The sequence below is a fragment of the Mobula hypostoma genome, chromosome 1 (genome assembly GCF_963921235.1).
Source record: "Mobula hypostoma chromosome 1, sMobHyp1.1, whole genome shotgun sequence".
Taxonomy (NCBI): domain Eukaryota; kingdom Metazoa; phylum Chordata; class Chondrichthyes; order Myliobatiformes; family Myliobatidae; genus Mobula; species Mobula hypostoma.
The window spans coordinates 208,185,074-208,201,668 of NC_086097.1; positions in this window are offsets into that span (position 1 = coordinate 208,185,074).

Below are 16,595 nucleotides of genomic sequence, written 5' to 3' on the forward strand. Positions count from 1 at the left end.
CCAGTCTCGACTGCAGCATTTAGTGTTTTTAATGTGGCTTCCTCAACATCGCCAAGATTAAATGTGGACAAAATGACTATTTTGAGGAACTTCTGTGCTCTGTCCAACATAGCTATATTGAGCTCCCAGTTGTAAGCAATCTCAGCTCTCCTTCCCATTCCCACTCTGACCTGTCTGTCTTTTGCTTTCTCTACTGCCAGAATGTGGCCAAATGTAAAACAGAAGAACAATATTTACTCTGAGTAGTCTACAGTCCAGTGGCATGAACACTGAATTTTCCAATTTCAGGAAACCCTCACCACACTCCTTCTGATCCACCCAGGTTCTCTTACCTCCTCTTCCCAAAGCCTTACCGCTGCTACACCTGTTTCCATCTATCTATCACCGTCTTCACCCAGTTCTATCAGCCCATTTCACTTGTCTCCCTCACCACTCATACTAGCTATCTCCCCCTCTGATCCTAAAGCAGGGTCTGCACTCAAAATGTCAATCATCCCTCCACTTCTACAGACGCTGCCTAGTCTGCTGAGTTCCTTTTGCAGTTTGTTTTTCACTCCAGATTACAGCATGTGCAGTCTTGTATTTCCAGCACTACAATCCCATCAATCCCATACCCCTTCTCAATCACATGCCCATCCGCTCCCCTTTGATCCTTTAGCAATTTACTTACACACGAGAGTAATGTACAGAAAGCAACTAACTTAAAAGCACGTCTGTATGTTAAATAAGAAAAAATCATCAATATGTATAGTTGTGTGTATTTACATGTCATTTTAATACTTTGCACAAATTCGGACTATATGATAAAAAATGTGGAAGAGGTACCATGTTATGTAATATTGTTTGGGTAAAATGTGAAGCACTGTGTTGCATTGCCACCTTCTGGTAGACATCCAAAGGCCAGACAGATTTATTCCAAAGTGATACATTTCTTCTTTCTTCTTAAGTTATATTATTTTACAAGGCAACAATTCCAAAGTCTGTTAATAAAAAACTTTTACTTAAATTGCAAGAAACTTTAAATTAAATGGAACTCTGGTAATGGTGATACATTGGTGATGAGGAATGAGGAACGAGGGACGGCTCCCTTCTACGTTCGTGAGAGCTGATGAAGATTGGGGGCCCACATTGTCAAGCACTTCAGCTCCATCGACAAAATGTAGGATTTCCCAGTGGCCAACAATTTTAATTCCTATTCCATTATGCCAGTCAGAGGCCTACTCTTCTGCCTCAATGAGGCCACACGCAGGCTAGAGGAGCAACACCTCATATTCCATCAAGGTAGCCTCCAAACTGATGGCATGAACATAGATTTCTCCTACTTCTGATAATTGTTTCCCTTTCCCCCTTCGATATCCCAGTCTGGCCTCTAATCTCTTCTCCTCACCTGCCTCTCACCTCCCTCTGATGCTGCTCTTACTTCCCTTTCTCCCGTGATCCACTCTCCTCTCCTATCAGATTCATTTATTTCCAAAGCTTTATTGTTTCCAACTATCATCTCCCTGCTTCTCACTTCATATGAACATAAGAAGTGTGTAAAGGAAGAGAAGTGGATGCAGCTAGTTACAAGGCAAAAGGTGCTCAAGAAGCTGAAAGACCTAAAGGTACATAGGCCACCCAGGCAAGAGGAACTGCACCCTAGGATTCTGAAAGAGGTAGCATTAGAGATTGTGGTGGCATTAGAAATGATCTTTCAAAAATTCTTGGAATCTGGCATGGTGCCAAAGGACTGGAAAATTGCAAATGTTACTCCACTCTTTAAGAAAGGAGGAAGGCAGTAGCAAGGAAATTATAGATCAGTTAGCCTGATCTCAGTGGCTCGGAAGGTGTTAAAGTCAATTGTTAAGGATGAGGTGACACAGGACAAGATAGTTCAAAGTCAGCATGGTTTCCTTCAGGGAAAATCCTGCCTGACAAACCTGTTGGAATTCTTTGAGGACATTACAAGTAGGATTTTCAGGGGGTGCAGTGGATTTTGTATATTTAGACTTTCAGAAGGCCTTTGACAAGGTGCCACACATGAGTTCAGAGCCCATGGTATTACAGGAAAGTTACTAACATGGTTAGAGCATTGGCTGATAGGTAGGAGGCAGTGAGTGGGAATAAAAGGATCCTTTTCTGGTTGGCTGCCAGTGACTAGCGGTGTTCCGCAGGGGTCAGTGTTGGGACCACTTCTTTTTATGCTGTATATAAATGATTTAGATGATGGAATAGATGGCTTTGTTGACAAGTTTGCAGATGATACAAATATTGGTGGAGGAGCAGGTAGTGTTGAGGAAACAGATAGGATGCAGAAGGACATAGACAGATTAGGAGAATGACAAGAAAGTGGCAAATTTGATTATGAGGACACTCAGTCCTCGTTTTATTGTCATTTAGAAATGCGTGCATTAAAAAATGATACAATGTTCCTCCAGTATGATACCACAGAAAACAAGACAGACCAAGACTAAAACTGACAAAAACCACATAATTATAACATATAGTTACAACAGTACAAAGTAATACCGTAATTTGATAAGAGTGGACCATGGGCACAGTAAAAAAAAGTCTCAAAGTCCTGATAGCCCATCATCTCATGCAGACGGTGGAAGGGAAAAAACCCTCCCTGCCATGAGCTTCCAGCGCCACAAACTTGCTGATGCAGCATCCTGGAAGCACCCGACCGCAGTCCAACTCTGAATCCGTCCAAAAACTTCGAGCCTCCGACCAGCCCTCCAACACCAAGCACTGAGCACCATCTCTGCCAAGCACTTCGACTTCGGCCCCGGCCGCCAAGCAACAGGCAAGGATTTGGGCCCTTCCCCTCCGGAGATTTCGGATCATACAGTAGCAGCAACAGCAAAGCAGGCATTTCAGAAGATTCACCAGATGTTCCTCTGTGCTCCTCACATCTGTCTCCGTCAAATCAGGATTGTGCACGGCACCCTACTTGACGGATTACAGATATCATTCCCCGGAGAGGCCACGCGCACTGTGTCGCGCCGCCATCTTCTCCTCTCGCCTACAATGTTGGAAAGTGCATTGACATGCACTTTGGTAGTAGAAGTAAATATGTAGACTATTTTCTAAAGAGGGAGAAAATCCAAAAATCTGAGATGTAGAGGCACTTGGGAGTCCTTGTGCAGAATACCCTAAAGGTTAACTTGCAGATTCAGTCACTGGTGAGGAAAGCAAGTGCCATGTTAGCATTCATTTCGAGAGGTCTAGAATACTAGAGCAATAATGTGATGCTGAGGCTTTATAAGGCACTGGTGAAGCCTCACCTTGAGTATTGTGAACAATTTTCGGCCCCTCGCCTTAGAAAAGATGTGCTAGCATTGGAGAGGATCCAAAGGAGGTTCACAAGGATGATTTCAGGAATGAAAGGGTTATCATACAAGGAACGTTTGATGGCTCTGGATCTGTACTCACTGGAATTCAGAAGGATGAGGGGAGATTTCATTGAAACCTTTCGAATATTGAAAGGCCTAGACAGAGTAGATGTGGAAAGGATGTTTCTCATGGTGGGCAAGTCTAAGACAAGAGGGCACAGCCTCAAGATAGAAGGGCACCCTTTCAAAACAAAGATGTGGAGAAATTTCTTTAGCCAAAGGGTGGTGAATTTGTGGAATTTCTTGCCAAATGCAGCTGTGGAGGCCAGGTCATTGGGTGTATTTAAGGGAAAGATTGATAGGTTCTTGATTGGACATGGCATCAAAGGTTACGGGGAGAAGGCCGGAACTGGGATTGAGGAGGAGGGAAACAAAAGGATCAGCCATGATTGAATGGCAGAGTAGGCTTAATGGGCCAGATGGCCTAATTCTGCTCCTATGTCTTGTGGCCTTCTTATGGTCTTATGGTCTAAGACTATAAGACATAGGAATAGAATTAGGCTACTCTGTCTATAGAGTTTCCTCTGCCATTCCATCATGACTGATTTATTATCCCTCTCAATCCCATTCTCCTGTGTTCTCCTCTTAACTTTTAACTATCTAACTAATCAAGAAACTATCAATTTCCACTTTAAACATACTCAATGACTTCGCTTCCATAGCTGCCCAATGCAATGAATGTCCATAGATTCACTACCCTTTAGCTAAAAAAAAATCTCCACATCTCTTTTCTAAATGGACATTCCTCTATTCTGAGGCTCTGCCTTCTGGTCCTAGACTCCTCCACTGTTGGAAACATCCTCTCCACATTCACTCTATTTAGGCCTTTAAATATTCAATGAGTTTCAATGAGATCTCCACCATTGTTCTAAATTCCAGCAGGTACAGGCCCAGAGCCATCAAATATGCCTCATATGTTAACCGTTTCATTCCTGAGATTATTCTTGTGAAGCTCCTCGGGACCTTGTCAAATGCTAGCACATCTTTTCTCAGATAAGGGACACAAAACTCCTCATAACACTTCACGTGAGGTTTGACCAATGTCTTTTAAAGCTTCAGCATTATGTCTTTGTTCTTACATTCTAGTCACCTTGAAATAATTGCTAACATTGCATCTGCTTTCCTTACCACTAACTCAACCTGCAAATTAATCTTTGGGAAATCCTGCAGAAGGACTCCCAAATAGCTTTGCACCTCTGAGTTTTGAATTTTCTCCCCATTTAAAAAATACACCTTTATTCCTTCCACCAAAATGCATGATTATACACTTCCCTGCACTATATTCCATCTGCCACTTCTTTGCCCATTCCCTAATCCATCTAGTCCTTCTGCAGACTCCCTGCTTCCTCAACACTACCTGCCCCTCCACCTATCTTCATATCATCTGCAAACTTGGTGATAAAGTCATCAATTCCGTCATCCAAAATCGTTGAGATACAACATGAAAAGAAGTGAAATACCAACCAAAACTGACCTCGCTGGAATACCACTAGTCAACAGCAGCCAATCAGAATAGGCTCCCTTTATTCTGACTCTTTGCTTCTTTCCAGTCAGCCAATTTCCTATCCATGCCATTAGCTTTCATGTAATACCATGGACTCTTACCTTAGTTAACAGCTTCATATGCAGCATCTTGTCAAACGCCCTGTGAAATCCAAGTGAACAACATCCACTGACTCTCCTTTGTCTGCCCTGCCTGTCATTTCCTCAAAGTATTCCAACAGGTTTGTCAGGCAAGATTTCCCCAGAAGGAATCCATGCAGACTTTAGTTGACTTTATCCTGAAGCCTTTCCCTTAATAATGAAATCAGGCTTACCAGCCTATAATTTCTTTTCTTCTGCCTCCCTCCCTTCTTAATGAGTAGAGTGACACTTGCAAATTTCCAGTCCTCCAGAACCATTCCAGAATCTAGAGATTCTTAAAAGTTCTTTACTTATGCCTCCCCAACATCTTTCACTATGTCTTTCAAGATCCTGGAGTGTAGTCCATCTGGACCAGGTGACTTACCTATTTTTAGATCTTTCAACTTCCCAAGCAATTTCTCCTTATTAATAGCAACTGCACTCTTATCTGCCCCATAACACTCCTGAACATCTGGCATACTGCGAGTATCTTCCAAAGTGAAGACTGATGCAAAATACTTATTAAGCTTGTCTACCATTTCTTTGAACCCCATTACTACCTTTCCAGCACTATTTTCCAGCAATCCAATACAGTATCCACTTTTGCCTCTCTTTTACTCAATATATATCTGAAAAAGACTTTTGAGATACTTAATTATACTATTCGTTGCAACACACATCAAAGTTGCTGGTGAATGCAGCAGGGCAGGCAGCATCTCTAGGAAGAGGTGTCGACGTTTCAGGCCACCCTTCGTCAGGACGTCCTGACGAAGGGTCTCGGCCTGAAACGTCGACTGTACCTCTTCCTAGAGATGCTGCCTGCCCTGCTGCATTCACCAGCAACTTTGATGTGTGTTGCTTGAATTCCCAGCATCTGCAGAATTCCTGTTGTTTGCGTTTTTTAAAATATACTATTGGTTGGCTTACTTTCATATTTCATCCTTTCTCTCCTTATGCTTTCTGTTGTTTGTTTTAGAAACATTCCAAGCTTCTAACTTTCCACTAATATTTGCTATATTATATGCACTCTCTTTTGCTTTTTTTCTGTCTTTGACTTCCCTTGTTAGTCATAGTTGCTTCATCCTCATTTTAGAGTACTTCTTACTGTTTTGGATGTACAAATCTGTCCTGTGCCTTCTGAATTACCCCCAGAAACTCCAGCCATTGCTATTCTGCCATCATTCCAGCTAAGGTCCCCTTCCAATTAACTCTGGCCAGCTCCTCTCTCATTCCTTCACAATTCCCTTTACTTCATCTAACTTCAGCTTCTCCCTCTCAAACTGCAGGGTGAATTCTATTGTATTGGCATCACTGTCTCTTAAGGGTTCCTTTCCCTTAAGCTCCCTAATAAAATATGGCTCATTACTCAACAACCAATCCAAAATTGCCTTTCCCCTAGCAGGCTTACAACAAGCTGTTCTAAAAAGCCAACTCGTTGACTTTCTACAAATTCCTTCTCTCGGGATCAAGCGCGACTTGAATTTCCCAATCTACCTGCACATTGAAACCCCCCATGACTTTCATAATATTACCCTTATTACATGCTTTTCCTATCTCCCATTGTTATTTATATCCCACATGCTAGCTACTGTTTAGGGGCCAGTATATTGTTACGTACCCCGTAACTGGGTTGCCAAACCAGCAGAAATGGATCACTCAGTTGGAGTCTGGATTACTAGATCTAAGAAAGTTTTATTAAAGAAACAAGCAACACAGTAATCGAAAGGATAATAAATGCAACAGTTCAGCAATGATAAACACACATGTGCACAGAATTAAGATGACAGGATCAATCAAGCTCTATCGTTGTCTAGGGGTAAATGACCAATTTCAAAGTGACACAAAGTTCAGTCCAATTTAGTTCAGTTCGCAGTAATCGTTGCCATGGCGATGGACAATGTGGGGGGAAGGAGAGAGAGAACAAGAACGAATGATCATTCAAAACGGCTTCCACTCACAGACCTGCGATATTGCTCACAAGCAGCTTTCGGGCGAGTCCTTTGTGATGTCACCTGGGGTCACCGACTGTGACCCCTCCTCCAGATGCGGTCGATCCTCTGCAGTGAACCCGGCACCCAAGCGAGGGTGGACACACACCGGGTTCCCGCTGATCGTACCTTTCCACCCTGTGCATTTATGCCTCAATACTTCCCACCGACTTGTGAGAGGCGCACCGCTTCCAGGGTCTCGTTACCTCGGGTGTCGTGTGTCCTGCCTTAGCGAACCTGTCCCTTTTTATCCCCCTGCTGGGGTATCGCCTGTCCATCACTTCAAACAGTTCAGGGTTCAAAGGGCGGAGCCGATCCTGACAATACCCAGACTGATGGCTCCTTCATTAACACCTCCAAATGCTGCTTCATTGTGTGCCTTATCTCTCCCTCCCCTGAGGGCAGGTGGCAGACCAACTGCTGATGCCACTGGTGCTAGCCCAGGCCAGCAAACATCTTAATTTATGTGTATTCTCGTCACAATATAATGCCAATTAGGTTCTTTTTACCTCTGCAGTTTCTTAACTCTACCCACAAGGATTCTATATCTTTCGATCCAAAGCCACCCCTTTCTAAGGATTTGATTTCATTCTTTTACTGGTGGAGTCACCCTACTCCCTCTGCCTGACTGCCTGTCCTTTCGATACAAGGTGTCTCCTTCAGCCACAATATAGTGATGCTCACAACCTGCCAATCTCTAACCACGCTACAAGATTATCTACCTTATTGCAGCGGACCCCAACCACCAGGCACCGAGCCGCAAAGCATGTGCTACCAGGCCACGAGGAAACGATATGATTTGGCGATATGTGCCAGCTGCACCTTTCCTCATTCCCTGTCATGCCCACTGTTGAGCATGAACGCACACGAGGTCATTACCCGTGCGTCATCCATATCAGTGTGGGAAGGAGATCAGCTCCTCAAGCTTGCAAATGACGGCGGGCTGAAAAGTATGTTTGACACAACATCTCTGCCAGCATTCTGGATCAAAGTCAAAGCTGAATATCCTGAGATAGCCACGAAAGCACTGAAAACGTTGCTTCCATTTCCAACATATCTCTGCAATGAATGCAACGAAAACTAAATTGCGGAATAGACTGCACATAAGGAACCCCCTTTGAGTATCGTTGTCTCCATCACCCCTCGATGGCACAGTCTTGTTGCAGGGAAACAAGCCCAGGGCTCCCACTGATTCAGCGATATTGGTGTGTTGCAATGACTTTATATGTTCATACGGGGAAAATGAGCTGTGTGTTTAATATCCAAACATTACTTAAAATGTTATGATGCTATTGACTTATAAGTGACTTATATAAACATATAACAATTACAGCACAGAAACAGGCCATCTTTGCCCTTCTAGTCCATGCCGAACTCTTACTCTCACCTAGTCCCACCGACCTGCACTCAGCCCACAACCCTCCATTCCTTTCCTGTCCATATACCTATCCAGTTTTTCTTTAAATGATAATATCGAACCTCCCTCTACCACTTCTGCTGGAAGTTCGTTCAACACTTACTTCAAGCTCCGCTATCTTCCCCTGATAATTAACTTATCACTATATTCATGCGAGGAAAATATGTGCTGTGTTTAATATTAAATTTGTTAGATAAACCCTTTTAGAAACGAAATTGAGTGTATTAGCTACTTATCACCTATATTCCGGTCATGATTAACAACCCCACCCCCGCCCCGAACAGAATCGCCAAAAACAATTTGCAGGAAAAAAATCGGCAGGTACATGCATGAACACTGGTGCCCGGCGCAAGGCTTCATGGTCATTGTAGTCTTTCTCTGCTACTGCTACTCTTGTCCGTTGGCAACTCTACCCACCTCCTCCCGCTCTGGTCGGCCAGTCCACAAGAATATTTTCAATATTAAACCGGTCCGCAGTGCGAGAAAGGTTGGGGACCCCTGCCTTATTGCATATACTGCATGCATTCAAATATAACACGTTCAGTCCTGTACTTATCACCCTTTTCAATTTTTCCCCCACTTTACACTCCAACTCAACCCACTGACTGTAATCTTGCCCTTTCATCTGCCTGTCCTTCTTCACAGTCCCATTATACAATGCATCAACTTGTATTCCAATTGCCCCTTCCTCAGCACTATCACTCTGGTTCCCAATCCCAACCCAAGTGAGTTTAAACCTTCCCCAAAAGCTCTAAAAAAACGTCCCCAAGGATAGTGCTCTCCCTCAGGTTCAAGTGTAATGAATCCTTGCTGAACAGTTCAGATCTTCCCCAGAGGAGATCCCAGTTAATCAGGAAATCTGAAACCTGCACCACTCCCACGGTCACTCATTCATCTTCACTATCATCCTGTTCCTGCCCTGAGTAACATGTGGTACTGGGAGTAACCCAGAGATTACTACCTTGGAGGTCCTGCTCTTCAGCTTCTCCTCTCACTCCCTATACTCACTGTGCAAGACCTTCTCGCCCTTTCAATGGCATAAGGTGCATCACAACCTTTGTCTGCTCAACCTCCCTCCTGACAATCTTCTACAGCCGCTCAGAGACATCCTGGACGCTAGCACCTGGGAGGCTGCACACCATCCTGGCTTCCCTTTCGTGGCCACAGAATCTGACGTCCGTCCCCCTAATTCTTTTATCTCTCCCACTCTGTCTGACTTTACCCTTCCCTGCTGAGCCTTAGCTGGGGACATGCCTCTATCTTGGCTGCTGCTATTGTGCTCTGATAGGCCAACCTCCCCATATTCCCCCAAATCCTAAATAGTATACTTGTTACTGAGGGGAATTGCCACAAGGGAAGCCTGCACAGACTGCCTACTCCCCTTACTTCACCTGGTGGTCACCCATCTACAATCTGAAGCCTGCACTCTGGTGTGATCACCTCGATAAAAGTCTCATCTAGTGCTTTTTCGTCCTTCCAGATGGTCTTGAGTACTTCCAGATCCAGCTCCACTTCTTTGCTATTGTCAGTCAGAAGCTGTAGTTGGATGCATATCCTCCAGCTGTAGTCATCAGAGAGACCAGCAGGTACCCTAAAGTCCCATATCTCACAGGAGGAGCAATCCGCAGCCTGAACTACAATCCTGCTTACACTTCTTGTACCTCTAACTTGTCAAATTTAGGTTCAAGCCTGCATATGTTCCTGCCCAAGCCTGTTGAGCCAAAGCCTGACCACTCTAACACTGGCCCACTCCCACAATGGCCATTTCAATTACATTGGCCTCACCAAGTCCCTAAAAGATCACAATGATTGTATCTCATTGTAAAATTCCGAAAGGCCCCGAGCTCTTTTTAAATGTCATGTAGCCTCATCAACAAATGACACCGTATGGATGATTTTTGCCTGCCAAAAATTCATCTTTCCTCCTCAACCCACCTGGCTTCGCCTATCTCTTTCTAACTTGTACTTCTTCCCCTCCCTCCAGCTTCTTATTCTGGCGTCTTACCCCCTTCCTTTCCTGTCCTGAAACATCAACTATTTGCTCACTTACATAGATGCTGCCTGTCCTGCTGAGTTCCTCCAGCATTTTGTATTTGTTGCTCTGGATTTCCAGCATCTGCAGAATCTCTTGTGCTTATAAACTGTGTGTACACTATGATTTGAAACTAATAGGCACATTTTGCACATTAATCGTATATGTAGCACATGTAGCAAGCATCCTTAATTGCACTTTATGATTGTTTGAGCATCTTATTAAGCTACTTCTTCGATTTACCGGAAATAGAAGCATAATACAAAAGGACATACCCTCCCTTCATTACTACTGACACTAAATGTTTTAGGAACAGTTTCTTCCCCTCTGAATGGTCTGTGAATTCATCAACACTTCTTCACTGTTCCTTTTGCACTATTTATTTATTTATTTATTTGTTGTAACTTACATTAATTTTTATGTCTTGCAATGTACTGCTGCAGTAAAGCAACAAATTTATGACATACATATGTCAGGGATAATGAACCTGTTTCTGAAAAGGTCATGAAAAGAGGAGTCAGTTAGTTGATACTTCAACCTTTTCCTATATTATCCAGAATGTACCGGAATAGATACAATCTTCTGAAATAGTAGTCATTGTCAACAAATTAACCTCATAGACAAAAAAGCAAAGTTGTTGGAGTTAATTACTTTACTCAGAGAAATTACTTTAGTAAGAGGGTGGTAAATCTGCGGAATTTGTTGCCATGAGCGGCTGTGGAGGCCAAGACATTGGATGTATTTAAGGAAGAGTTAGATAGGACATCAAAGGGTATGGGGAGAAGACAAGGGATTGGGGGTGACTGGAAGAATTGGATCAGCCCATGATTGAATGGCGAAGCAGACTCAATGGACCGAATGGCCTACTTCTGCTCCTATATCTTATGGTCTTATGGTCTTAAAATGGAGAGCCCTCACACAGATGACTGAAATGAAGGGATGAATATTCACTCATTTTTCCTTACAATCACAACAAATAAGTGCTGGCATTAAACAGAAAATGGTGGAGGTATTCACCTGGACAGGCAGCATCCTTAGAGAGAGAACAAATGTAATCTGATGGAAGATCATTGTCTCGTAATGTTAACTATGCTTCCCTCTCCACAGGTGCTGTCTTACCTGCCAAGCATATCGTACAATTATCTCTGCCTTAAGCTTCCATCCTGCATTGTTTTTGTCTTTCAAACCCTATACCAGCCACCCATACGGATCCCTTCATTACACATGGCCAACACTGAGTTGGTTACACACCAGTGTATTCCTTCACTGGAGAATCTGGTTAGTCATAGTAGTCATACTTTATTGATCCCGGGGGAAATTGGTTGAAATTACCGTGAGAAAAAAATACAACATCAACGTATATACATACAAATTAGCTGTTGTGTTCTATCCTTGTCTACATTCCGGGTACAGGTATCGGCAGGCATTCTGGAACATTCTGACCCAGGTGACATTGAAGAATAGCTGAACATGGTTTTTGGATCTACATGGGAAGCTTTAATTGAAATGGTGCAACGTGATGTTAGGGGTTTACCGGGAATGTAGGCTAAGAGTGCATTCCCTGACTTCGACCACTCATGTTTTTCTATTATAGAGGCTTTGAATACTGCAGGCATCTACCCATTTCCCTATGAGTCTGGGAGGTCTCTGTGTTTAGTAGCATTGAATTCAGATGAATGATCTATGTACATCCTCTCCAGAAAGGATCCATCTAGGTTGCCTCCTGCCCTTTCCTTTTCCTCCTGCCCCTCTAACTCTTGTTCTGCAGATCTTCACCAAAATGGTGGTGGCAACTGATGAGTGCTTCCAGTGGCAACTTGCTGTAGTGAACAGAATCCCACAGTGATCCTTGCCACACAATGCTGTGGGGCTTCTCCAGCGCTACCTATGCAGCACAGTCATTGCATCTTGCCAACCCCCGACACTACCACATTTCTTGATGCATCATTCATTCTGTGCATGTTTCTCAAAGTGGGTGTGCACAAGTCTATCACCAGCTGACAGCCCTTGCAGCCGAGCAGCCATCCTTTACTTTGTAATAGTGGCAATAGTAGCAGAAAGCACAACACAGAGACAGAGAAGAAAGGCATAATGACTGTTACCAGGAGTTCAAACGTTGATATAAAGGTTCAGACCCGAACAATTGTTAAAAGCTGAAGAATCCATGTTGGATACTGTGTATTTCAGAGATTTTATGTTGGGAACATTTAAAATCCATGTGCGCATTCAGTAGTACCCTGATCCACAAGAAACCAACAATCTCCTCCAAGCTGCAAACTCACTCCACCCCTGCTCACTGGCAAGAAAGGTGTGAAACATAGTCAGCTCTCTTTATGCCACCTCAGTGACTTATTTTGTGCAAAAGAGGAAATTCGCAATTATCCTCAGCTTTAGCCCAGAAGGATCATCGCATCTCAAATTCAGAGCCTACGATCATCACATAATCTTGGCAATGAAGCCCTTGCCTTTCTCTTTGGTTGACATTACAAATGCAGCAGATAGCAATGTTCGGTGTGTAAGTCTTCATTAATGTGCATGTGCCTCCTGAACACTTAGGTAGCTCTGATCTCCTACTGAGAGTCTCTCTTTCCTCTTCAGTTTTCCTCCATCTTCTGTGCTCACCCTCAGCCATACTAGTGGCCAAGTCTAATGCTACCAAAATAATCCTTTTTAGGCATAAATTCATTAAAGATCCATCCAAGCGATAGATCATCAGCACTTGACGTATCACTTACTGTAGAATGTAAAGAATTATAAATGATACCAACATCTTGTAGAAATCAACCAGAAACTATTCTGCATGTAGGGGATGGTAATGCGGGAACAGAGAAGTAGCATGTCTCTTCACACCCCCAATAAATGTGCAAGGTTACAAGTGGCAGGAGCACTGAGCCTCACGGTGGCAGTTTTGATATCAACTCAAACCTTTACACAAATTTACCTCACATTTACACTACTTTGCACACTTCAGTATCTATTGGGTGCCATCTTGCCTTGATCAGTATTGTATCTTGTGTCTATCCCTTTCCTTCTCCTTTCTTAAACTGCAGTGTTAATTCTGCTACTATCTAATCTGCTGGAATCATTTTAACCTTTATGAAATTCTGGAAAAATCAAAACTGTACCAGTACCAGTATTGGATGGCACAGAAGATTAGCTGGAACGGGCACTGGCTCACAACTCCAGAGACATAGGTACTGTATATTCTCCCTGTTACTGTGTAGGCTTTCTTCATACGCTCTAGTATCCTCCTGTACTCTAAGGACTTGAGGGCTGGTGGGTTAATTGGCTACTAGAAATCACCCCTAGTGTGAAGATGAGTGGCAGAATCTGTAGGGAGCTTGATGAATGTGGTGAAAATAAAATGCAATTCTTATAGGATTAGTGTAAATGAGTGGTCAGCACAGACTAGGTGGGCTGAATGTCCCCTTTCAGTGTTGTAAGATTCTTATCTCAACAACAAAGCGTTTTAAGGCCCAAGGGTGGACTCATTGTGTCCAAAGTTTTAGAGCCATTAATTTCTCAAATACTTGTTCTATATCTATATTAATTACATTATGTTCCTGACACCCATCAGATCTTGATTCTTCCTCACTCCTGGTTTTCATATAAATGTTTTTTAATATGAAGCCAAGTGCAAAATATTTGTTCAATATTTTGACTATTTTCTTATAATTCATTATGTCATTGCCCATAAAGTGACCGCTTCTCTCGCGGGTCCCGTCTTTTTTGATAGGTATTATAACCATCTGTTTTAGTGTCTTACTAGTAAATTCTAACAACGAGAAGCTTGAAAATCTATATCCCGTGTGCCCAGGATATCGCTCAGTAAAGAGCGGATGCATAGACACCTTCCAAAGTTTAGTTTCTGGAGCAGTTCCTACACATTTCAGGGTGACAAATAAATCCCCTTTATTTTAAAAAAAATGGAAAACAGGGAACTACAGAACTACAGGTTTGTGAAAGGAATCAGAATCAGGTTTAATATCAATAGCTGGCATATGTTGTGAAATTCGTTGTTTTATGGCAGCAGAACATTGCAAAACATAATAAAAACTATAAATTACAATAAGTATATATAAAAAAGAAAAATAAATTAAGCAACTAATCCAAAAAAAGAGAGGGAAAAATACTGTGGTAGTGTTAATGGGTTCATTGTCCATTCAGAAATCTGATGGTGGAGGGGTAGAAACTGTTCCTGAAATGTTGAATGTTGAATGTCTTCAGGCTCCTATACCTCTTCCTTGATAGTAGCAATGAGAAGAGGGCATGCCCTGGATGATGGGAGTCCTTACTGATGGCAGCCGCCTTTTTAAGCCATCGCCTTTTGAAAGTGTCTTCGATGCTGGGAAGGCTACTGCCCATGATACTATGATGGAGCTGACAGAGTTTACAACTTTCTGCAGCTCTTTCTGATCCTGTGAAGTGGCCCCTTCATACCAAACTATGATGCAACCACAGTACATCTTTAGAAATTTGACAGTCTTTGGTGACATACTAAGTCTCCTTTAACTTCTAATGAAATATAGCTGTTGCCGTGCCTTCTTTGTAATTGCATCAATATGTTGGGCTCAGGATAGACCCTCAGAGATGTTGACACTCAGGGACATGAAACTGCTCACTCTTTCTACTTCTGATCCCTCAATGAGGACCAGTGTGTGTTCCCTCAACTTCCCCTTCCTGAAGTCCATAATCAATTCCTTGGTCTTACTGACATTGAGTGCAAGGTTGTTGCTGTGACACGATTCAGCCAGCTGATCTATCTCATTCCTGTACACCTCCTCATCACCATCTGAACTTCTGCCAACAATAGTTGTGTCATCGGCAAATTTATAGATAGCATTTGACTGTGCCTAGCCACACAATCGTGTGTGTAGAGAGAGTACAGTCGGCCCTCCATATCCGCAGGGGTTTGGTTCCTGGACCCCCCGCGGATACCAAATTCAGTGGATGCTCAAGTCCTGTATATAAAATGGCGTAGTGTTTGCATATAATCTACGAACATCCTCCCGTATACTTTAAATCATCTCTAGATTACTTATAATACCTAACACAATGTAAATGCTATGTAAGTAGCTGTTATACTGTGTTGTTTAGGGAATAATGACAAGAAAAAAAAGTCTGTACATGTTCAGTACAGACGCAACCATCATAGCTCTTCTGGGAACGCTGATGCCTCGGTATCAGCCGATGCCGATTCTCCCGTGATCTTTAAGTTCTTGAGGCTGTAGCGCTTTACATAGCCAGCCAGCCATCCCTTACTAGCCTTCAACTCCTTCCTCTCGCTCACAACACAAGTAGCGAACAAACGAGACGCAAGGCGAACAATGCTCAAACAACGAGTGCTGGAGAAAGAACTTACGGGGTTTTTTTATCCCGATCTGCGGTTGGTTGAATCCGTGGATGTGGAACCCGCGGATACGGAGGGCCGACTGTATGGCACTAGGCTAAGCACGCATCCCTGAGGTGCGCCAGTGTTGGTTATCAGCAAGGAGGATTGTCAGTTCCGATCCGCACAGACTGCGGTCTCCCAGTGAGAAAGTCAAGGATCCAGTTGCAGAGGGAGGTACAGTGCCCCAGGTTTTGGAGCTTGTTGATAAGAACTGAAGGTACGATTGTATTGAAAGCTGAGCTGTAGTCAATAAACGGCAGTCTGACGTAGGTATAAGGAACAGCCTGATGTAGGTGTAATATATCACGTGTTTCAAATTTTGGTGTTTTTGAGGATGTAATTAATAGAACTTACAAAAATGAATATACTTTCAGAAGGGTTTAGATGAGGTCCTATGAAAGAGGTTATTAAAGCATATGGAACTGGGGGTAATATACTGGCATGGATTGACTGACAGGCAAAAACAGAATAGAAAAAATTATCATTTTTCTGGTAGGTATTAATTATGTGGTGCTTCAGGACCAGTGCTTTGGCCTCTGCTATTCACAATTTACAGTATATCAGTGGTTCAGCTGAGGAACTGAATGCAAATCTCCATTTTGGAAGATGGCACAAACTGAGTAGAGACAAATGCAGGGCAGACTCCGTGTAGTGTGAAGAAATATGAGGTTCTCCACCTCAGATCTTAAAACAGAAAGATATTATCTAAATGGTTACAAATTGGAAAAAGTGAAGATTACAAAAACATTTACATCCCCAAGCCATCAGG